Source organism: Zingiber officinale, chromosome 4B (genome assembly GCF_018446385.1).
Source record: "Zingiber officinale cultivar Zhangliang chromosome 4B, Zo_v1.1, whole genome shotgun sequence".
Taxonomy (NCBI): domain Eukaryota; kingdom Viridiplantae; phylum Streptophyta; class Magnoliopsida; order Zingiberales; family Zingiberaceae; genus Zingiber; species Zingiber officinale.
Genome location: NC_055993.1, coordinates 121470061 through 121494657, shown reverse-complemented (window position 1 = coordinate 121494657; position 24597 = coordinate 121470061). Strand labels below are relative to the sequence as shown.

General features: G+C 41.5%; 1 non-coding gene across 1 annotated transcript; it reads left to right on the top strand.

Annotated features, from left to right (window-relative positions):
• Nucleotides 1-340: 340 nt before the first annotated feature.
• On the top strand, nt 341-446 carry LOC121978928. Its single transcript, XR_006111250.1, has one exon. It is a non-coding gene; the product is annotated as a small nucleolar RNA R71 (small nucleolar RNA).
• The last annotated feature ends 24151 nt before the right edge of the window (nt 447-24597 follow it).

The window sequence follows — 24597 nt, the reverse complement described above, 5'->3', positions numbered from 1 at the left end:
ACTCCCACATACTTCACAAGATGTACTAATAGCATTGACCATATTAGCACTAGTCCCCATATTCTCAAATTTCTTTGTAAGAGCGTCCAATTTTGCAGACAAAAGAGTGACTGCATCTACATCAAACTTCCCTGATGCTTTAATTGTTGGGTTTATAGAAGAATAGCCACCACTTCTTTCATTTGCCCATTGATGATGATTTTGTGCTACACTGTCAATAATTTCTTCAGCTTCATCTAAACTTTTATTCATAAGTGCCCCTCCAGCAGCTGAATCAAGGGACACTTTGGTATGATAGTTGATACCATTATAAAAAGTGTGCAACACTAACCATCTTTCCAACCCATGATGTGGGCATTGTCTGAGCATACTATTATATCTATCCCATGCTTCAAAAAGAGATTCTGAGTCAGTTTGCTTGAAGCTTGCAATTAAATTCCTCATATGAGCTGTTTTGCTTGGTGGATAGAATTTTTCAAGAAACTGTTGCTCACACTGCTCCCAAGTGGTGATGCTATTAGGGGCCAAAGAATTCAGCCATTGCTTTGCCCTATCTCTTAAAGAAAACCCAAATAATAATAATCTAACTGCTTCTGAAGGAACTCCATTCATTTTCATGGTCCCACATATTTCATAAAAGACCTCTAAGTGTTGATTGGGGTCTTCATGAGGTCCTCCACCAAATTAGTTCTGTTGCACCATAGATATAATTGCGGGTTTGATCTCAAAGTTATTAGCTTCCACTGAAGGTCTTGAAATACTAGATCGAAAACCTCTTGTATAAGGTGCTGCATAATCCTTGAGTGGTCTATTCGCCATGTTCAAATGTTCCTGTTCTTCAATTTGCCTTTGCAGAATTCTTCTTTTATGAAAAGTTCTGTCAATCTCAGGGTCAAAAGGAAAGAATTCCCCTGCAAAGTTAGATCTTCGCATACACAAGAACAAGATAGCAAATGACAATTCAACAGAAAAAGAAAAATAAAGAATCAAAAATGCAGAATTGAATTTGTACAAAAAGAATTAACAAGAAGTAAAAGTTATACAAGAAAGTAAAAACAGAAATCTAATGATTAGTTACAACTATGCAATATGAAAGGAAAACAAATGTTATGTTTAGTCTAACTCAATTGATAATTAATTCCTAATGTTATAGTGCAGTCCCCGGCAACGGCGCCAAAAACTTGTTACGTCCCGCAAGTGTACGGAAATGTCGCAAGTAATATAAAATATTATCGTATCCACAGGGACTGGAATAAGCACTAGAAATGTCTCAATGCGAATTAGCTAAACAACTATCCAATTGTTTCAAATGCAAAGTGAAGGTAAACAAATCTAATATTAAAGATCAACAAACAAGAGTTTAGTGTTTTGGGTTATGATAAAGAGAGATTCTAGGAGTTTCGGTTTCTTTGTAAGATTTCTTAAATGTAAATGGTTCACCAATTCTTATCCTTCAATTGCCAAACACTTGTAGAAAGTTGTCGGTCCTCTCTTGCAATAGATAGCCGGCTAAGGACTGAGAAATGTATCTAAATATGATCAATTAGACGTGAACCTACGTTGTCCTTACACAGAAGCGCACCTATTACTATGCCTTCCTCGGATATCAACATAGAAGTCCACAACTTATTAATCTATCAAGATACAAGAACCTAATCACAAGATCCATCCTACTCTCTTGAATATTCCTATTTCCTCTTCAAGATTATCTCTCAAACGTCCTTACACGGGCTTGCACCTGTCACGTGGATCCCTCGGATGATCGAGTGAGAATTTATCTTTACAAAGTCCACAAGAAATCCAAACAATCAATCAAGAATGAGAATTAAGCACAAATCACCATTAATCATTCAAGATCTAATTGATACAAGCAAGACAATGTCATTGAAACAAGAAATTGGCAAATCCATAAGAGATTACATCAATCCATCATACAAATACTCCCTTAATCCTAGAATACAAGATCTACTCCATGAATCGAGGAAGAATACCCGAAGAAATAAAGATTACAAGCATTTCTTAAATCCCCAATCCAAGAAACCAAGAAAAGGGGGAAAGAGAAAACTTATCTACGAAGAAGCCTCGTCTTCGGATCCAATCCTCGCTCCGGAGTCGAAATCGTCAAGAACTCCCCTCGAATCGCCCAGAAATCCTCCCAAGAATGGGAGGATACCACCAAATCTAGCCTTCTCCCAAAGGGGGAGAGATCCCCTTTCAATTCATGAAGGAGGGTTTAAATAGAGGAGGAAATCGGGCGCCACACGACCCCATGACACGACCGTGTGAGATTCACACGGCCATGTCTAGTTCCTTCTCTGCCAAAGCTGCACGGCCGTGTGACTCACACGCCCAGGACCCTTTTGTTCTCTGGAAATGCTACACGGCCGTGTGGTGCACACGACCACCACCTGCTTGGCCTCTGGAAACCTCACACGGCCGTGTAGATCTACACGGCCATGTAATGCATCTGCTCTAATTTCTTCAAATCAAGACACGACTGTGTGAGATTCACACGGCCATGTCCTCTTCCCTTCCTGTTAAAACTACACGGCCGTGTATGGTAGACGGCCTGATGCTCTCTCCCTTCAATTCCTTCCAAGCTTGCCCGAGGACGCATAATCTTCACCAATTTCGACTCCTGTGTACAGAAAATGCACAAAAAGCAGATCTCCGAACCAAAAGAGTAAATATGCTAAAAGGAAAGCTGGAAGTATAAAAGTGTATAGATCAAGCATGCTCAAAGTATGTAAATGTGCGTAAAAATATGCATAAAAGAGTATATAATCTACGCACATCATCGGTCAAGGTTGACCTGGTTGACCCGACTTGAGTTGACTTGATTTGGTAAAGTCCAAGTATGGAGACTTGGCACGGGAAAAGTCCAAGTATGGAGACTTGGCACGGAAAAGTCCAAGCAGGGAGACTTGGCACGGGAAAAGTCCAAGTATGGAGACTTGGCACGGAAAAGTCCAAGCAGGGAGCTTGGCACGGGAAAAATCCAAAGTATGGAAGCTGGACCAGATGAGGAGGTCGGAGAGGGCTCGGTAGCTCGTTCTCCGGACTAGGTCAGAGAGGGCTCGGGAGCTCGTTCTCTGGACCGGACGAAGTCGGAGAGGGCTCGTTAGCTCGTTCTCCGAACTAGGTCAGAGAGGGCTCGGGAGCTCGTTCTCTGGACCGGACGAAGTCGGAGAGGGCTCGGTAGCTCGTTCTCCGGACTAGGTCAGAGAGGGCTCGGTAGCTCGTTCTCTGGACCGGACGAAGTCGGAGAGGGCTCGGTAGCTCGTTCTCCGGACTAGGTCAGAGAGGGCTCGGGAGCTCGTTCTCTGGACCGGACGAAGTCGGAGAGGGCTCGGTAGCTCGTTCTCTGGACCGGACGTGGAAGTCGGAGAGGGCTCGGTAGCTCGTTCTCCGGACTAGGTCAAAGAGGGCTCGGTAGCTTGTTCTCTGGACCGAACATGGAAGTCGGAGAGGGCGCGGTAGCTCGTTCTCCAGACTAGGTTAGAGAGGGCTCGGTAGCTCATTCTCAAGACCAGGAAGGCCTTAGGGTTTAGGGCTGGGAAGCCCTAAACCTACATAGGCATTGGATCGGTCTGTTAACCGATCCAGTGATACTTTGGTTTATCTGATCGGTCTGGTGACCGATCAGCAACCAAACAGAAGCGTACTGTTGGTTATCTGATCGGTCTGTAGACCGATCAGGGAGCGATGTTATCTGAGGAAGCGAGGGTATTCAGAGAAGGGGGGGATCGGTCTATGGACCGATCCACCTGTATCCTGATCGGTCCACAGACCGATCAGGGCCCTAAACCAACTCTCTGTGAGAGTTGGGATCGGTCTGGGGACCGATCATCCTAGGGCCTGATCGATCTCCAGACCGATCAGGGATGTCCTGGACCGATCAGACCATAGCCTGATCGGTCCAGGCCTAGCCGTTGAGACACAACGGCTAGATTTCTGTGTTGTTCTTTGTCTTCTTCTTCGCAGGTGCAGATATATATCGAGGTCGAGGGCCTCTATAGGAACAGTTCTTGCTCTTCCTCCTTACTGCGATTTGAGCTTTGCTGAGCTCCTCTTTGCTGAAGCTTCGTGTGAGCTTCCCTCGACTGGTTGATCAGCTGCTGTTGGCATCATCCGTGAAGTTGCTGCTTCATCAACGGACTCCAGTCGACGAGAAGAAGGCAAGAAAACTTGGTAGAGTGTATTTACATTCATATTATCCATTGTTTCTTGCTTTATTTCTTGTACTCCTTTATTTCTGTTGCAAAAGAGATTGTGGCGAGGTTTCTCCACCCAGAAGGAGTTCATATTAGCCGGTTATCCGGGGTCTCATCCACCGACGGATTGATAGGCTTCGTCCACCTTATGGACACGCCGAGGAGTAGGAGTATCATCTCCGAACCTCGTTACATCATCATGTTTGAGGTTTGATCTTCTCCACTTTCGTTTCTACATTGTATTTCCACTGCGCTAACCTAAATTGTAGGAAGAAACGATAATTTGAGGTCGGCTATTCACACCCCCCTCTCTAGCCGCTATCTGAAGGTCCTAACAATTGTATGAATTCATATCGTTTGATGGATTTTTTTAGTATGATTTGGATTTATTCTACTACATGCCTGCATGGACGGCCGAAGAGGTGAGCTCATCGGATTTGAGCTTTACGAGTGTAGTTGAGTAGGGTTGATTTTGAGTCATGGTATTACTGCTTTGGTTTACTTATATTTATATAAACTGCGTGGTGATGTTTTATTTACATGTTATTATTCCAGCCGCATGTGGCTAAGGTATATGAGGATGTAGAAAAGTTTCAGATTATCCGCCGTATAGGGGAGATGCTGCCGAAATTTTCTCGGACAGGGACTCCTCCGGGGCGTGACAATTTAGTGGTATTAGAGCTTAAGTTTTGCGATCTTTGTTTTCGTATTCTGGATATTTGGGTTAGGCCAAGTTTGCGAGTCAAACTGGGTAGTTATTTTGGATTGCTCGGATTTTCCATTATGTATATGTTATGGATTTCCGTTTCAGATTTATATGGATTTCCGGTGATTTTCATGTTCAGAATTCCGAGGTCAATTTGGGGACTGGACAGCGACGGAACATCTCCAGACAGCAGTTAGGTATGATGTTTAATTTTATAGTTTATGACATGTATTAGCATTCTTTATTTAATACTTGTCTGGTTGTTGTAACACATATTTCATGTGATAGGTTAGCCATTGAGCATGGTTGACCTTAATAGAGATCAAGGATTATAGTCTCTGGTGATTTTTCATATCATACCATCAGTAGTTTTAGCTTCTGTTACTACTAGTAGGAGATGGAGGCACGTACCAGCCTCTGCTATTGTTAGCTGGGTAATGGATTATACCTACATATTCCTATTGACTTAGCCAGTAGAGTTTTTTATACTCATGTCTTTTGGATATTAGGGTACCCGATACGATGAAAATTGGTCATTGGGGAGTTATCATGTTTGATCCTTGTTGAGAATGGTTTGAGGTTGAGGGATACTGTGAGATCAAAGATTGTGATGCGTTGATTTCTAATGATTTATGAGAGTAAATGTTGTGTGGTTGTCTGATGATCTATTACTAGATATTTGTTTTGATGATCTATTAGTGGATAACTATTTTGATGGTCTATTATTTGGGTTGTCATTGATGGTGACATAGTGAGTGTCATGTATGATATTCACAGGTTTGCTAATTATAATTGGTGATTAGATTATAATCGGGTGCTAGAGAGTTTACGGTTGAGTGTGCCTATAAGATTTTAATAAATCCGGTTAGTTGTGGTTAGTTAACAGGATGATAAGATTGATATTTTTGAGGATAAAAATGAGAGTGTCTTGATGATCTTAAATTCTGACTTTTTCTTATGGGTCGTACACATGTATACATATGATATTATGTGGGCTGACATTTTCTAGTTTGAGTTGATGTAATTGGTGTCGAATTGACCCATGAACTGATTTAGTTATTTGACAATTTATTTGGGGGTCAAGTTGTTACTTGTTCTGGTGTCTATAAAGATGGATCCCTTCGGATAGTTCTATATGGATTATGGATCAATGAACTGTTAGTTAGAGCCCTAGAGCCAATCATTTGATGATTGTATGGACTCATTGTATCATATTCTTGTATATTAATAAAGGCATTTGTTTGGTTATTATACTTATTTGTATTAGTGCCAAATAGACTAAGTATAATAGCGTCCTTGAGTAGAAGGTTCATACCTATATCAATCGATTAGTTGAATCGATAGTGAGATGATATAGGGAACACTACTCTAAATCATTCCTAGTCGAGTATTAACATTTAGGGACAATGTTAATACAATAAGACTAGCATGTAGGTCAGCTCGATGACTTGATCTCACAAGTCATGGATATAGAGATATCAAGCTGACACATGGGTATGCATTAGAGAATGTATACTGAATGACCCGCCATGAGAAAGTATCATGGATCGTTATATGAGTGTCATATACTTTCTCATGTGGCTATTAGTATGACTATTAGTCCTTAGACCTGAAGTCACCATGGATCCTTACATAAGGAGTTATGTACTTTGGTTTCGTCAAACGTCACCCGTAACTGGGTGTACTATAAAGGCGATTACTGGGTCTATAACGAATTATGTAGAGGGATGTGAGTGATATAGATGGGATCTATCCCTCCCATATGACGGGAGCGACATCGGTATTCTTGATAGAGTGAGACCACTAAGTGCATGGCCATGCCCAAATGAGTCAACATTAGATGTTGAGCTCATTTGATCGAGTGAGTCTACTTGGAGTTCAAGATTTAGATTGATTAGAGGATGACATGGTCTATGCCTCATATTGATCAATCTAGATGTCTAGGATAGAAGGACAATGTCACATATTATGAGGAGTCACAATTAGTAGTCACAAGGTGATGTCGGATCTCGACATTCTTGTAACTTGGGTAGTAATGATGTGTTGCTAGATACCGCTCATTACTTATGCTCCTAAATGGGTTTAGGGCATTGCCAACGTTACAAGAACCTATAGGGTCACACACTTAGGGCAATTAGATGGAGATTAGGTTCATATGATGAACCAAGAGGATTAGATTCATTTGATAAATCAAATTGGATTAAGAGTAATCCTAATTGGGCTAACTTGAGTTCGACTCAAGTTGATTCATGTGTTCAATGAGTCTAATTTTGATTTTGACTCATTGAATCAATTTAATTAAATGAATTAGATTCATTATATTAAGTTGGCTTGAATCAAATGGTTGGATTCGATCAACCATGGAAGAGATTTGGTCAAGTTTGACTTGACTTGAGAGGAAGATTAAAAGTCAAGTTTGACTTGACTTTATGCCACCTCATTGGTGAGTTGGCATTGAAGTGGACCAATGATGTTACTCCACATCATCATGGGTGCCACCTCATGGAAGTTACAAAGCCATTCTCTTTAATGGCTTCATATTAATTGCAATTAATGCAATTAATTTGGGAGTTTTCACCATTGAGAGTGGCCGGCCACTTGGGGTTTGAATGTGAATTCATTTTTCCATTCAAGTGGTGTATCTTCTTCCTTCTTTCTCTCAAGCTCTCCCTCTCCCTCTCCTCTTTGCTTGGCCGAATCTCACCAAGGTGCTAGCACACCTTTTGTGTGAGGTTTCTCCATCTACGTGTCCGTGTGGATACTTCTAGAGGACCCGCGCTTGACGGTCTTGAGATCCGGCAACTCCTTGGAAGAGCGGGAATGCGAAAGGGCACGCAACATGGGTAAAGTTCTTAATATGTAGATCTAGGAGTAGATCTAAAAGGTTTTTTTTCAAACTCGTACTCGTATTTATCGTTCGGCTTTCCTTGCACGGATCCGTTGGCCTTGGGTGATTCGGGGTTTCCGCGACGCGAAAAGCGGTTTTCGTGGCCCGAAAAACCCAACAGTGGTATCAGAGCCACGTGCAAGGCTTGTACGAGTTTGTTTTTGGTTTAATGAAAACTAAAGTTTCTGTAATTTTCTGTAAAATTATGATTTTCGAGTTTTTATGGGTAATTTTTCCGTAGAAGCGAAGCACAAGTGTCTCGGCACTTGTAGGCTTCGGCTACCGGAAAGATTTTTCCAAAACGGCTTCGTTTCGCCTCAAAATTTTTGGGACAGCGGGCTTGGGTGCCATTAGATCGCTTAGGAGCAACTCGCGATGGTTAGATCGCGGGTAGGGGTACTGCCCCTAACCCCGCAAGGGGATTTGCTTCGCGGTTGCACCCGAAATCGCTAAAAATGAACCCGTCGGGAAGATTTTTCCAAAACGGCAATGTCTCGGCCCAAATCGTTTTGGGACAGCGGGTTTAGGCGCTGTTGGATCACAAAGGAACCCTCGCGATGGTTAGATCGCGGGTAGGGGCGCTGCCCCTGGTCCCGCAAGGGGATCCGTTCCGCGATTGCGCCCGAAACCGCTAAACGGGTCCGCCGGGAAATTTTACTCGTAAAAATTTTAAAAATTAATTTTAAAATTACATAAAATTATGAAAAATATATAATTTTGAATTATATATTAATTTTGTGATAGTCATGGCCCAAAAACCCAATATGATTGGATTGTGTTGTAATTCATAATACGTCCTGCGTGCCGTTATGTGTTTGTGAGTGTTGTATTATATTCGTGACCTGCACGTCGTGCCTTCTCTTATATTCTTGTTGTAAATTAGATTTAGACTCGAATGTAACTCGAGTTTCAAATTGTAAGGTACAAATTGGAGCGGTGGAGGGTCCACACGAGACGGAGTTCCGAGGCGGGCACGAGCAACACAAGGTGGTCAAAGGGAGGAGCTTGGAGAAGCTGTTGACCCTAGGTTGACCAATCGATCTTCTCATTGGCTTGAGAAGATCGTAGTAGGGTCATGACTAAATCACAAATAGATTAATTAATTGCTTGTGTATGTGATGCATATTTAATAAGTAGTTAATTAATTAGTGCCTTACGATTAGATTAGATCTAAGTCGTGCACATGATGCACCCTTGCGATTAGAGTAGATCTAAGTCGTGCACAAGATGCATCCTTTTCGATTAGATTAGATCTCAATCGACTCAACTCTAATGCCTAACCGTGCCGTGATACCTATCACTACCTCGATCACATGTATTGTTGAATCTGCCAAAGCAGAGCAATACATATTATTGGTAGGGTACGGAGGGACAATCTTGGTCCCGCCTATCAACGCATGGGTGAATACAAACTCAATTAGATTGAGTATTCCTAGTTACTCGGTTGGATCGAGTCAACTATAGGCATTCTTCCAATAGTTGGAAAGGTAGGACAAAATCACGTTTATATTAACTCTCGGGCGTATTAGCCAAAGCTAACTCGAGTTTTAATATAAATATGGATCTTGATCCTATAAACAAGAGTTGCATAGAGATGTAATTGGTAATTGTTACCTACCGATCATACTAAGTCTTGGGCGTATTAGCCAAAGCTAACTCAAGGGTTAGTATGATGTGGATCTTGTCCCACAATAATTATAGTATTCAGTGGGAGCATCATTTAGTTAAAGGCCTAATTAAATGATTTTAAAGAATATGATATTTATTTCTGCAAATTTTCTGTTGTAGATAACCATGACGTCGAACACGAATTCCTTCTCCCTACGATCTGTCCTTGAGAAGGACAAGCTCAACGGAGCGAATTTCCTGGACTAGAACGTAAACTGTACGTTCTGGAGCAGCTCATTCTGGAGGCTCCTCCTGCCAATGCCCCGCGAGCAGACAAAGATGCTTACAAGAAGCATCAAGACGACGCATTAGATGTGTCCTGTCTAATGCTCGCGACCATGAACTCTGAGCTTCAGAAGCAACACGAGTTGATGGACGCTTACGATATGGTTGAGCATCTTCGCCAACTATATCAGGGACAAGCGAGGCATGAGAGATTTGAGATCTCTAAGGCACTGTTTCAGTGCAAGATGTCGATCGGTCTCATGGAGGTCCTTATGTACTCAAGATGATTGGGTACATAGAGAACCTACAAAGACTGGGTTTCCCACTTGGCCAAGAGCTGGCCACTGACTTGATCTTGCAGTCCTTGCCGGATAGCTATAGTCAATTCATTCTCAACTATAACATGAATGAGATTGACAAGCCACTGCCCGAGCTACTTAGTATGTTACGAACTGCTGAGATTAACCTTAAGAAGGTTAAGCCCATTCTGATGGTCCAGAAGCACAAGGGCAAGGGCAAGCCCAAAGGTAAGGGAAAGTCCCAAACCAAGGGCAAAGGCAAGGCACTGAAGCCTAAAGGAGGGGTCGCCAAGGATGCTACCTGCTTCCACTGCCGGGCACTGGAAGAGGAACTGCAAGGTATACTTGGAGGATCTTAAGAAGAAGCGAGTGAGACTTCCACTTCAGTATATATGTTATAGAAGTCAATCTATCTATTTCTACATCATGGGTATTAGATACTGGATGTGCTTCTCACATTGATGTGCAGGCTGAGAAATAGCGAGCATTGGCAAAGGCGAGGTGGACCTACGAGTAGGCAATGGAGCACGGTTGCTGCTGTAGGAACTTATCAACTATCTCTACCCTCCGGGCTTGTACTAGATTTAGATGATTGTTGTTATGTGCCCGCCTTACTAAGAACATAGTTTCAGGTTTCTTGTTTAGACAAGAAAGGATACTCTTTATAATAAAAGACAAATGTTGTTCGCTTATTTAAAAGATATGTTCTATTGTAGTGCACCACTAATAAACGGACTCTATATTCTAGACCTTGAGAGCCCTATCTATAACATTAGTACCAAGAGGTTCAAGTCAAATGACATGAACCAAACCTACCTCTGGCACTGTCACTTAGGTCATATAAATGACAAGCGCTTATCCCAGCTCCATAAGGATGGTTTGCTGGACTCATTTGATTTAGAATCATATGAGATATGCGAGTCATGCCTACGAGGCAAGATGACCAAGACTCCCTTTAGTGGGCACAGCGAGAGAGCGACTGATTTGTTAGGACTCATACATAGTGATGTATGTGGCCCTTTCAATGTCGCTGCTAGAGGCGGTTATAGATACTTCATCACATTTACTGATGACTTCAGTAGATATGGTTATGTGTATTTGATGACACATAAGTCTGAATCCTTTGAAAAGTTCAAAGAATTCAAGAATGAAGTACAGAACCAGCTTGACAAGAGTATTAAGATACTTCGATCAGATCGAGGTGGAGAATACCTTAGCCATGAGTTTCGTGACTACCTAGCTGAGTGTGGGATTATATCCCAACTCACTCCTCCTGGAACACCACAGTGGAATGGTGTATCCGAAAGGAGGAATCGTACCCTATTAGATATGGTACGATCTATGATGAGTCACACAGATCTTCCGACATATCTATGGGGATATGCTCTAGACACGGCAACTTTCATACTCAACCGAGTTCCATCAAAGGCCGTGATAAAGACACCATATAGGATATGGACTGGGAGAGATGCCCAGGTGTCTTTCATGAGGATTTGGGGTTGTGAGGCTTACGTTCGACGGCAAGTCTCAGACAAGTTAGGACCCAAATCTGACAAGTGCTATTTTATTGGATATCCCAAGGAAACTAAGGGGTATTACTTCTACATTCCCAGTCAGCACAAGGTAGTTGTGGCAAAGACTGGGGTCTTTCTAGAAAGGGACTTTGTTTCTAGAAAGACTAGTGGGAGCGCGTTCGATCTTGAAGAAGTTCAAGATGCGAACAATAGCACTAATGCCTCGATGGAAATTGAACTGGAACCACAAAGTGTTGTGGATGATGTTGTTCCACAAGGAGTTGAGGAACAACAAACGGTTCAAGTAGACATACCTCTTCGCAGGTCTGATAGGGTACGTCGTCAGCCTGAGAGATACTCATTTCTCTTGTCTGACCATGATGACATTGTGTTCATAGAGGATGAGCCTACCACCTATCAAGAAGCTGTGATGAGACCAGATTCTGAGAAATGGCTGGAAGCCATGAGATCCGAAATGGAATCCATGTACACCAACCAAGTATGGACTTTGGTTGATCCACCTGAAGGGGTAAAACCCATTGGGTGTAAGTGGGTCTTTAAGAGAAAGACTGACATGGATGGACTTATCTATAAGGGTCGCTTGGTAGCTAAAGGTTTCAAGCAGATTCATGGTATTGACTATGATGAAACCTTTTCTCCAGTAGCGATGTTTAAGTCCATTCGGATCATGCTTGCTATTGCAGCCTACCATGACTATGAGATATGGCAGATGGATGTCAAAACCGCGTTTCTGAATGGAAACCTACTCGAGGATGTGTACATGACACAACTTGAGGGTTTTGTAGATCCACAGCATACTAGTAGAGTATGCAAGCTGCATAGGTCCATTTATGGACTAAAGCAAGCTTCTCGGAGCTGGAATCTTCGATTCGATGATGCAATCAAACAGTTTGGTTTCATCAAGAACGAAGATGAACCTTGTGTCTACAAGAAGGTTGTAGGGGATATAGTTGTCTTCCTCATATTGTATGTGGATGACATACTACTCATTGGGAAGGGCATCCCTATGCTTCAGTCTATCAAGACCTGACTAGGGAGTTGCTTCTCAATGAAGGACTTAGGTGAGGCATCCCGCATTCTAGGGATACAGATCTATAGAGATAGATCTAAGAGATTGCTTGGCCTAAGTCAGAGTACATATATTGACAAGGTACTCCTTTGGTTTGCCATGCAGAACTCCAAGAAGGGATTTCTGCCGATGTCACATGGCGTGAGTCTTTCGAAGACTCAAGGTCCCTCTTCTAGAGAGGAGAGAGACCGCATGGATCAGATCCCTTATGCCTCAGCCATAGGATCGATCATGTACGCTATGCTATGTACTCGACCTGATGTCTCGTATGCTTTGAGCATGACGAGCAGATACCAGTCAGATCCAGGTGAAAGTCACTGGATAGCGGTCAAGAATATTCTTAAGTACTTAAGAAGGACTAAAGAATATTTCTTGATATATGGAGGCAATGATGAGCTAAGGGTTACAGTGATGCTAGCTTCCAGACCGACCAGGATGACTATAGATCGCAGTCGGGGTTCGTGTTTTGCTTAAATGGTGGTGCTGTGAGCTGGAAGAGTTCGAAGCAGGACACAGTAGCTGATTCTACAACAGAGGCCGAGTATATTGCTGCATCAGAGGCAGCAAAGGAGGCAGTTTGGATCCGCAAGTTCATCACTGAACTTGGGGTGGTTCCTGACCCAGTTGAGCTCTATTGTGACAACAATGGAGCTATAGCACAGGCGAAGGAACCTCGCTCACACCAGCGGACCAAGCACATACTACGGCGCTTCCATCTCATTCGAGAGATTATCGATAGAGGAGATGTGAAGATTTACAGAGTACCTACAGAGGCTAACATCGCAGATCCCTTGACCAAGGCTTTGGCACAGAGAAAGCATGATGGTCACACTAGGTCATTAGGCCTTAGAGCCTATACTGATTGGCACTAGTGCTAGTGGGAGATTGTTAGTTAGAGCCCTAGAGCCAATCATTTGATGATTGTATGAACTCATTGTATCATATTCTTGTATATTAATAAAGGCATTTGTTTGGTTATTATACTTATTTGTATTAGTGCCAAATAGACTAAGTATAATAGCGTCCTTGAGTAGAAGGTTCATACCTATATCAATCGATTAGTTGAATCGATAGTGAGATGATATAGGGAACACTACTCTAAATCATTCCTAGTCGAGTATTAACATTCAGGGACAATGTTAATACAATAAGACTAGCATGTAGGTCAGCTCGATGACTTGATCTCACAAGTCATGGATATAGAGATATCAAGCTGACACATGGGTATGCATTAGAGAATGTATACTGAATGACCCGCCATGAGAAAGTATCATGGATCGTTATATGAGTGTCATATACTTTCTCATGTGGCTATTAGTATGACTATTAGTCCTTAGACCTGAAGTCACCATGGATCCCTACATAAGGAGTTATGTACTTTGGTTTCGTCAAACGCCACCCGTAACTGGGTGGACTATAAAGGCGATTACTGGGTATATAACGAATTATGTAGAGGGATGTGAGTGATATAGATGGGATCTATCCCTCCCATATGACGGGAGCGACATCGGTATTCTTGATAGAGTGAGACCACTAAGTGCATGACCATGCCCAAATGAGTCAACATTAGATGTTGAGCTCATTTGATCGAGTGAGTCTACTTGGAGTTCAAGATTTAGATTGATTAGAGGATGACACGGTCTATGCCTCATATTGATCAATCTAGATGTCTAGGATAGAAGGACAATGTCACATATTGTGAGGAGTCACAATTAGTAGTCATAAGGTGATGTCGGATCTCGACATTCTTGTAACTTGGGTAGTAATGATGTGTTGCTAGATACCGCTCATTACTTATGCTCCTAAATGAGTTTAGGGCATTGCCAACGTTACAAGAACCTATAGGGTCACACACTTAGGGCAATTAGATGGAGATTAGGTTCATATGATGAACCAAGAGGATTAGATTCATTTGATAAATCAAATTGGATTAAGAGTAATCCTAATTGGGCTAACTTGAGTTTGACTCAAGTTGATTCATGTGTTCAATGAGTCTAATTTTGATTTTGACTCATTGAATCAATTTAATTAAATGAATTAGATTCATTATATTAAGTTGGCTTGAATCAAATGGTTGGATTCGATCAACCATGGAAGAGATTTGGTCAAGTTTGACTTGACTTGAGAGGAAGATTAAAAGTCAAGTTTGACTTGACTTTATGCCACCTCATTGGTGAGTTGGCATTGAAGTGGACCAATGATGTTACTCCACATCATCATGGGTGTCACCTCATGGAAGTTACAAAGCCATTCTCTTTAATGACTTCATATTAATTGCAATTAATGCAATTAATTTGGGAGTTTTCACCATTGAGAGTGGCCGACCACTTGGGGTTTGAATGTGAATTCATTTTTCCATTCAAGTGGTGTATCTTCTTCCTTCTTCCTCTCAAGCTCTCCCTCTCCCTCTCCTCTTTGCTTGGCCGAATCTCACCAAGGTGCTAGCACACCTTTTGTGTGAGATTTCTCCATCTACGTGTCCGTGTGGATACTTCTAGAGGACCGGCGCTTGACGGTCTTGAGATCCGGCAACTCCTTGGAAGAGCGGGAACGCGAAAGGGCACACAATAAGGGTAAAGTTCTTAATATGTAGATCTAGGAGTAGATCTAAAAGGTTTTTTTTCAAACTCGTACTCGTATTTATCGTTCGACTTTCCTTGCACGGATCCATTGGCCTTGGGTGATTCGGGGTTTCCGCGACGCGAAAAGCGGTTTTCGCGGCCCGAAAAACCCAACATGAACTGGTAGGATTTTTGTTGTGCTGCCTTTGGTTGTCATAGTTGAAAATTTTTCTGGGTCTGCTGAGTGGATACATGTATGGAACATGATATCCGGTTGATTATGAGTGGATTGGTTTGTGAATCCTAGCAAAATTTTTGATCATATAACTCCATATGAATGATTAGTAATGGTTTCAGATATTGAGGATATAAATTTTATTGAAGTGTTGAATGTAACCAATTTTTCATCAATGTCAAGGCTGGATGAAAATAGTTGAGCATTGTGTCGAATTTGGGTAACATAGAAGGTAAAATAGGGAATGTCAGGTTGATTGGATTAAGTATGTTGATTTTTGCATATCTATGAGGTATGTTCATATGATTATTATGTGTTGTAGCAATTCTTGATAGACGGTTTAAATTGCACGTAGTGGGCTTCTAGTAGATTATACCCGAGTGGTTAGACATACATGTCTGATTGTTTATTGGAGTTATTTCGTCGATTTAATCTTAGTTGTGATATGTGCAGATGTGTTCGGTGTAATATTCGAGGTATCTTGTTGATTATGTTTGTTCTGTGTGTACATTCGTGTCTATTATGGCTTTGTTGGAAGTATTACGTTGATTATACTCTTGGCATAGGTGTATCTATGCCATGTGAGGTGGTTTGAGGTGTATTGTCGATTATACCTACGTTGATATATGCACACGGGTTCGGTAGGTATTGTTGGAGGTATCACACTGAATTATACCTGTGCTATGAGTGTGTTTGGTGTACTAATTGGATGATTATGTCGATCATACCTATGTTGTGTGTGCACGTGTATCAGGTGTATTTTGGTAGCATCATGATGATTCTACCTATGTTGAATGTAGAATTTTAAGTGTCTACATTATGTTATTGGTTGTAATACCCTGTCAACTAATTCTCCTATTAGTGGGTGACCGATCCACTAGGATGATGATAGAGTTGACTATGGATTTGATTTGCTTACAAGGTTGTTATACCCTAGGCTACTCACAGTGATCTGTGGCAGAGAGATCTCGTGCAGTCTCTAGCCGGATAGTTAGGTGCCTTGGGCACTTATGTATTGTTTGTGGTAGAGCGTTGCTCCCACACATGTTATGTATTGTTTGTAGTGGAACGTTGCTCCCACCTATTGTGGATTTCTTGTAGCGGAGTATTGCCCCATATATATATTGTAGATACATATTATGGATTTAGTTGTAGTGGAGCATTGCTCCCACATATTGAGGATTTCTTGTGCTAGAGCGTTGCTCCCACATATGTGGTATTTCGTGTGATGGAGCGTTGCTCTCACACTGGAGGATCTATTCTTTGGTGATTTATATCGTACGTTGGTGATCAGATTTGTTTATTGTCGAGGATCTTATGGCTAGGAATATCTGTGATACGGACATTATGTGTCTTGGTTTTACCATTAGGGCTTGCGGAGCCTTAGATGTTTTCATGGACTCGATTATTTGGGTATCCCTAGGATATTAGATCAAAATTTGTTATCGTTATTGACGACGTGGTGTTTTATTCCTGATCTGAGGTGTATCACGTACACTATCTTCGCATAGTTCTAGAGATGTTTTGACTGAAACGTCTATATGTGAAGATCAGTAGTACGTATTTTAGTCGTCTTTTGTGAGATGTTTGAGACACACGGTCACCAGTAGGAGTATACTGTGGTTCCACAGGAGATAGAGGTGGTTATCGTTGGGAGTAGACGGAGTCTATAGAGAAGGCTTGGAACTTCCTTGGTTTGGCTCGATATTTTTGGAGATACGTTGAGGTTTCTCTCGGATTGCTATGCCACTTACACGCTTGACCAGGAAAGGCGTGAAGTTCACTTGGACTGAGGATTATGAGATCAGCTTCCAGGAGCTGAAGCGGAGACTAGTGTCGGCTCCGATTATGGTTTTACCTTCTGAAGAGGACGAATTAGTGTTCTATACCGACGCATCTCTACAGGGTTTGTGCGCTGTTTTGATGCAGCACGGCAGGGTAGTCTCCTACTTCTCGACAGTTGAAGGAGCATGAGGAGAACTACCTAGTACATGTCTTGTGGTTGGCTGCCATTATTTTGCCTTGAAGATTTGGCAGCAGCATCTGTTCGGTATTACATTTGAGATTCTCACTGATCATAAGAGTCTCAAATATATATTTTTACCCAGAAGGAATTTAAATCTCCGACAGAGGAGATGGATGGAGTTCCTGAAGGATTATGACTGTACCATTAGCTATCACCCGGGAAAAGTTAATGTGGTTGCTGATGCCCTTAGCTGGAAGTCCAGAGGGACTTTAGCTTGTCACCGAGTTGTGGTTACAGACTTGATTCAGGGTTTCTCCGAGTTAGACCTTGAGGAGCAGATACAGACAGAGCAGGGTATCCTTGTTACCATAGTTGCTCAGTCGTCAATCAGGATGAGAATCCGAGAGGCCCAGTTGTTGGGACCTCATAGAGCTCAGCGTGAGGCAGAGTGGTCCACACTATCAGACGGAGGATGTCAAAGGCATAAGACTGCCAGGAGAGTTATGCTGACCCGAGTCGGAGACTCTTAGAGTTCTCCATTTGCGACCATGTATTTCTGCGTGTTTCACCCACGGAAGGGGTGAAGAGATTTGACCTCAGAGGTAAGCCAGCTCCGTGATACATTGGACCTTCCCAGATCTCGGAAAGGATTGGAGCAGTAGCTTACTGGTTGGCACTATTGCCGTCCTTGGCAGGCGTTCACGTCGTATTCCACGTATCTATGCTGAGGAGATACGTACCCGATCTGATACATGTGTTAATATATAATCTCAGTTCCCTTCAGCCTGATGTCACCTATGAGGAAGTTCTGGTATGGATTTTAGACCGGAAAGAGCGTCAGTTGTGGAACAAGACTATTTGGCTGGTTAAGTCGGATGACAGTAACATTTGGACGAGGAAGTTACTCACGAGCTCGAGGATACGATCCGAGCTCGATACCCCCATCTTTTCACTTGAGATATGTGATTTAATTTACCGTTCAACATTTTATACTCTTTACCTGTTGTTGGTACTTGCTGATGGTAGATAACGAAATTTGGGGACCAAATTTTTATTAGTGAGGGAGAATGTAAAATACTGGAAAAATGGCAAATCATGATAAGGGAATTTTCTGGAATTTTTGGAAATTTTTCGAGAATTTTTCTAAGCTCGTATGGACGAGTTAACGGTGATAATAACGGGGCCAGGAAAGCCTGTTTAGGCTACCCATTTAAGTGAGGAAAAGATTTATTTATTTATTTCTTTTCCCTTTTTCTTATTTATTTTCTTTCCTCTCCATTACTGTGCGTGCCCGATTCTTCTTCTCCGCGCGCCCGACGCCGCCGAACCACCTGTGCCCTAACCAGCACCGTTCTCTTCTTCTTCTCCACTCTCCCTCTACCGACAGCCGCTTCTCCCCGATCCTTTCTTCCTTAGCACCGAGCAGCATTGCCGGCCAATCCCTCTTCCTCCTTTCTCGCGACGCCTCTGCCCTAGTTTAGATTGAAAGCCCTCTTCACCGCTGAGATCAGGAACACGTCGGCGACGTTCAAGCCACTGTCGGCCCCCCCCCTCCTCTACGCCCAAACTCCCTGATTTGAGGAGTTTCCTCTTCTGTAATTGCCCTAGCTTGCCAGGAGCCAAGAACCGCCGTCGCACAGGGCAGTGCCGGCCACTAGATCCGACCAGCGTGCCCCCTTGCTTCTGCCCTAGGTGCCGACGCCGAGGGCCCTATTTTCTTCCTCACAGTGGTCACATTCCGAGCCCTAATTCCGAGCTTTCCATGTTGATTTCCATCTTTGCTAGTTCCTACAGCCGGTTATTGAGGTTTCTGTCGGAGAGAGAAATTTCCAGCACTAAGATATGGTAAGTCTGTTGGATTTGGGTTTCAGACTTGGTATAGGATGTTGTGTTCACCGAGTGGATATCTCTGGTTGCAATTTCAGTGTAGCTTCAATCAAGAATCTGCGACAGCAAGTACTTTCGACTTGCAATTTCCAGCAGCGAGGTTCACCGGCAGTGAATCCACAAGGGAACATCTAAGATCCGGGTGAGTGTTGGCATTAATCTATGTTTTAGCTTAACTTGTTGTGATTATGGAAGGGTTAGGGTTAATTGCTCCACTTTGATTGTGAAATTATTGGCGATAATTAACCTAGTTGGATTAATTGAATTAGCAATGTGGGTTCTTATGGTTTGATTCATTATGTAGTAAATTGGTAATTAAAAGATGGATTAGTTATTGGTTTAAGAAAAGAATTAGTGGATGAGTTGATATTGATAAATAAGGGGTTAAACTAATCTAAGGAAGATGATGACTTTATTAGGGTTAAACCAGTTTAACTCTAGCCTGGGTGGGAATCAATAATAGTATTCGATTATGATTATCCTAAATAGGTTTGGGGATTTGATTTAGCTATTTAACTCATAAGTAATTAGCTAAATCTATATGTTTGATTTACAAGACTTTAACGCGAGATGAGTATCTCAGAGTCAGATTTGGACCATTTTTATCGGAGGCGGGTACTTTGACTTATGTCTTTTGATATGCACAATAATGTGTTTAACATATAGCAATAATTGTATTATTCATTTGTTTCGGTTGGTCACTACATGATCTGTTACATGTTTGCTTGTTTACTTATTATGCACTGCATGTTATTATTTACCTGATCATACATGCTTTAGGTAGTGACCCAACCATATGATATATTATGTTCAGAACCTAGGGTTTATTTGATACCCTATCTGTATATGTACCTTTTATTTGATTCATTATCTTGTAGTACACATCTTATACTTATGTATAGAGCATGCTATGCTATTTGTGATATTGCCATGTTTAGTGTCATGCATCATCTGGCATGATTGCATGCTGTACGATTGTCTGTTCCATTATTATGAGCACATCGCCAGTTACATGTATCTGTACACACCACCACTCATGGGTTAGTGGTATATCAGACAGGTGTGTGGCAGTTCTACTGTTTGGCTCTGTTGGTCTGGTGACTCAGCATGGTAGCCGACAGACAGTTCCGCTCTGTTTGGCTCCGTTGGTTTAGTGTAGCAGCGTTGTAGCCGGCAGGCAGTTGGACTTTGTTTGGCTCCGTTGGTCCGCTCATGGGTAGTGTGACTCAGCGTAGTAGCCGTTAGAGAGTCCTCCCCGTCATCGTGTACCGGGAGATGAGAGCATTGCGCTCTCCCATTTATTATTTCGGGGTAGGAGTATATGTGTACTCCGATAGCATCCCGTTCACTCGGTCACTCATCAGGAGCAGTGATGTCAGAGTGCACGGTTGTCACAACCCTACCCACTCGGACTCACCATTGTGTGTGAGATGGCTGACTGGAGACAGGGGTGACCATGTCATTGGCATCATATGCATGATGCATTTATTGTGTGTGTTTGTTGCATTTACTTGCTGCATTTATATGGATGCATATGATTGACATGCATACAGGATTATGACACTCGCGGTCTGACGACCCTGTTACCTTTTAACCTTGATCCTGGTTAGTACAGTTTTTCTCATGTTTTTGTTTCAGTTGCATTTATCCTTCTCGTATTCAGGAGACTGTACGCATGATTAGTGTTGTCTGTTATTTACTTTATTTTGCATATCAGTTGTACCTGCTGAGTGTTGGACTCACCCCGCCTCCATTATTGTAATATTCTCAGGTTGAGGCTGTCCGGAGCAGTTTCAGTCGCTAATCCCCATCTGCACGTGATGCTAGTCCTCTGCTGGTCTTGAGTTGTTATTTTATCTTAGTTTCTCTATCAGACTTTGTTTTTAGTCTTGTATTATTTTACTTATGGATATTGTATGAATTCATATCGTTTGATGGATTTTTTGGTATGATTTGGATTTATTCTACTACATGCCTGCCTGGACGGCAGAAGAGGTGAGTTCATCGGATTTGAGCTTTACGAGTGTAGTTGAGTAGGGTTGATTTTGAGTCATGGTATTACTGCTTTGGTTTGCTTATATTTATATAAACTGTGTGGTGATGTTTTATTTACATGTTATTATTCCAGCCGCATGTGGCTGAGGTATATGAGGATGTAGAAAAGTTTTAGATTGTCCGCCGTATAGGGGAGATGTTGCCGAAATTTTCTCGGGCAGGGACTCCTCCGGGGCGTGACAGATTCATCTTCGGACTCAGATTCGGTCGGGCCTTAGGCTTCGACTTCTTGTTCACGAGTTTCCCTATAAGTAGCACGATACCTTTCTTGACCTGAGTAGTGTTAATTTGTTCATGAAGTTCAAATTCAGAAAATAACTCTTCTAATTTAATTTACGAAAGATCTTTATACACTTTGTAAGCATCTAGCATGGATGCCCGCAAAGTGTTCCTTGGAAATGCATCGAGTGCATACCGATGACATCGCAATTTTTCACCTTTTGTCCAATTGCGTGGAAACCGTTGAGGTCTTAGATGCGTGCATGAAGTTGGCTTGCCGATTCACCTTCCTGCATTTTTTATATTATAAAGTTTATTTAATATAAAATCATGTTTGCTTACCTTCATGTCGGAAGTTTCCTGTGCAGCTCAACCAACTTTTCCCATTAGTCTTTCGCGCTAGAAAATGGGACAACTCGGTTCAACTCTTCTTTGGTTAGTCTACATTGTAGAGTGCATGTTGCTTTGACATCTAACTCGATCTTCTTCATTAGATTTGTGTCCCAGTTCTCGCTGTTGGTGCAATCTCTTGGGTCAAGGTTGACCAGTTTGACTAAACTTGAGTTGGCTCAAGCTTGAGTCTTGTTGTTTGAATTTCGATGTTTATGTTGGTTGCTACTCGGAAAACCTATAGGTTCCACTGTATAAAAATTTTGTACAAAGGTCTGAACCTTTTCCTAGCTACCATGTGTTCTTTTAAATTAAATTTTGGATCGCCTGCGGAACTTAACACGTTTGATCCAAAACTTAATCTATTTGTTCTTTTAGGTTTTGACTTGGATCTCCTGCGGAACTTAACACGTTCAACCCAAGTCTCCTTAAGTTATTAATTCCATTAAATATTAATTTCCATAATTGGTTCCCAGTACTGACGTGGCGAGGCACATGACCTTCTTGGATATGGGAGCAACCACCACCGACTAGACAAAACCTTTTATAGAAAGCTAATATTTAATTTCCTAAAATAACTTTAGGTTAACCAAAGAGAACAATCAAATCACAAGGAAAAGAAAAAATAAAAGAACACAACATCGAAAAACATATTCGAAATTCTAGAACGTAAGCCTCTTGTATTTGGTATTATTTCCATAAATAACTAGCATGATGCGGAAAGAAAAATTACTAGTTATACCTTGTAGAAAAACCTCTTGATCTTCTACCGTATTCCTCTTCTAACCTCGGACGTTGTGTGGGCAACGATCTTCCGAGATGAGAAACCACCAAGCACCTTCTTCTCCTCCTAGCTAGGTTCGGCCAAAACAAGAAAGCTTCACCAAGGAAGAAGAAAAACACCAACCAAGCTCCAAGAGATGCAAGCTTCCTCTCCTTCTTCTTCTTCTTCTCCAAGTAGTATCCGGCCTCCACAAGAGCTCCAAGCAATAGAGAGTTTCGGCCACCACAAAGAGGAAGAGGAGAATAGATGATGGCCGGCCACAACACCAAGGAAAAGAGGGAGAGAAAATAATAGAGGTTGTATCTCATGAAGGCACCCTCACCCCTTCTTTTATATTCCTTGGCCTAGGCAAATTAGGAAATTTAATTACAATAAAATTTCCTTAATTTCCTTGACATAATTTAATTGAGAAAAATAAAACAAAATTTCCAAATTAAATCTACATTGGCCGGCCACATCATTGGAGAACAAATTAGACAAGTTTCAATCAACAATTAAAACTTCCTAATTTGTTTCCGGAAATTTTAAAAATTAAAATTTCTCTTTAAAAATCTCTTCATGGTTGATAAAAGGAAATTTCTATAATTTTAATTTTCTCAACATGTGGATAATTTTTAAAGAGAAAATAAAATAACTCACCAATCTACAAATAAGGAAAGAGATCTAATCTCTTTTTTTAATCTTTTGTAGATCTTTTACAAGAGAGATATTTTAATTTTAATTCTCTTTAATAAATTATTTTTTCCACATAATAAAAACTAAAATTAAAATCCCTTTTTAATTTAATTTGGCCGGCCCCCACTAGCTTGGGTTCAAGCTAGGGCCGGCCACCACCTAGGCCGGCCCTAGCTTGTTTCCCAAGCTAGCTTGGCCGGCCCCTATTGGGTGGGTATAGAAGGTGGGTATAGAACTCTACAAATAAGAGGCTACGATAGGGACCGAGAGGAGGAATTGGTTTTGGTCTCCTGATAAAATTAAGCATCCCGTGATCGCCCCGAACACACAACTTAATTTTATCAATAATAATTCATTCCACTAGAGAACTATTATTGAACTACCGCACCAATCCCAAATTACATTTTTGGGCTCCTTCTTATTATGAGTGTGTTAGTCTCCCTGTGTTTAAGATATCGAATGTCCACTAATTAAGTGAGTTACTGACTACTCATTTAATTAATATCTAGGTCCAAGAGTAGTACCACTCAACCTTATCGTCATGTCGGACTAAGTCCACTTGCAGGGTTTAACATGACAATCCTTATGAGCTCCTCTTGGGGACATTATCAACCTAGTATCTCTAGGACACAGTTTCTTTCTATAATCAACAACACACACTATAAGTGATACCATTTCCCAACTTATCGGGTTTATTGATTCATCGAACTAAATCTCACCCATTGATAAATTAAAGAAATAAATATCAAATATATGTGCTTGTTATTATATTAGGATTAAGAGCACACACTTCCATAATAACTGAGGTCTTTGTTCCTTTATAAAGTCAGTATACAAGGAACGACCTCAAATGGTCCTACTCAATACACTCTGAGTGTACTAGTGTAATTATATAGTCAAGATAAACTAATACCTAATTACACTACGACCTTCTAATGGTTTGTTCCTTTCCATTCTGGTCATGAGCTACTGTTTATAATTTATAAGGTACTGATAACATCATCTTCTGTATGTGACACCACATACTATGTTATCTACAATATAAATTAAATGAACAACTACAAACAAATGTAGACCATTTGACCAAATGTGATTCTTTATTCATAATGAATGTTTACAAAGCTTAGGCTTTCAGTATACACTCCAACAATCTCTCAATTATACTAATGACTAAGCTGCCATATCTTCTACCATACATCTGATTCCCATTCCCTCCACATGC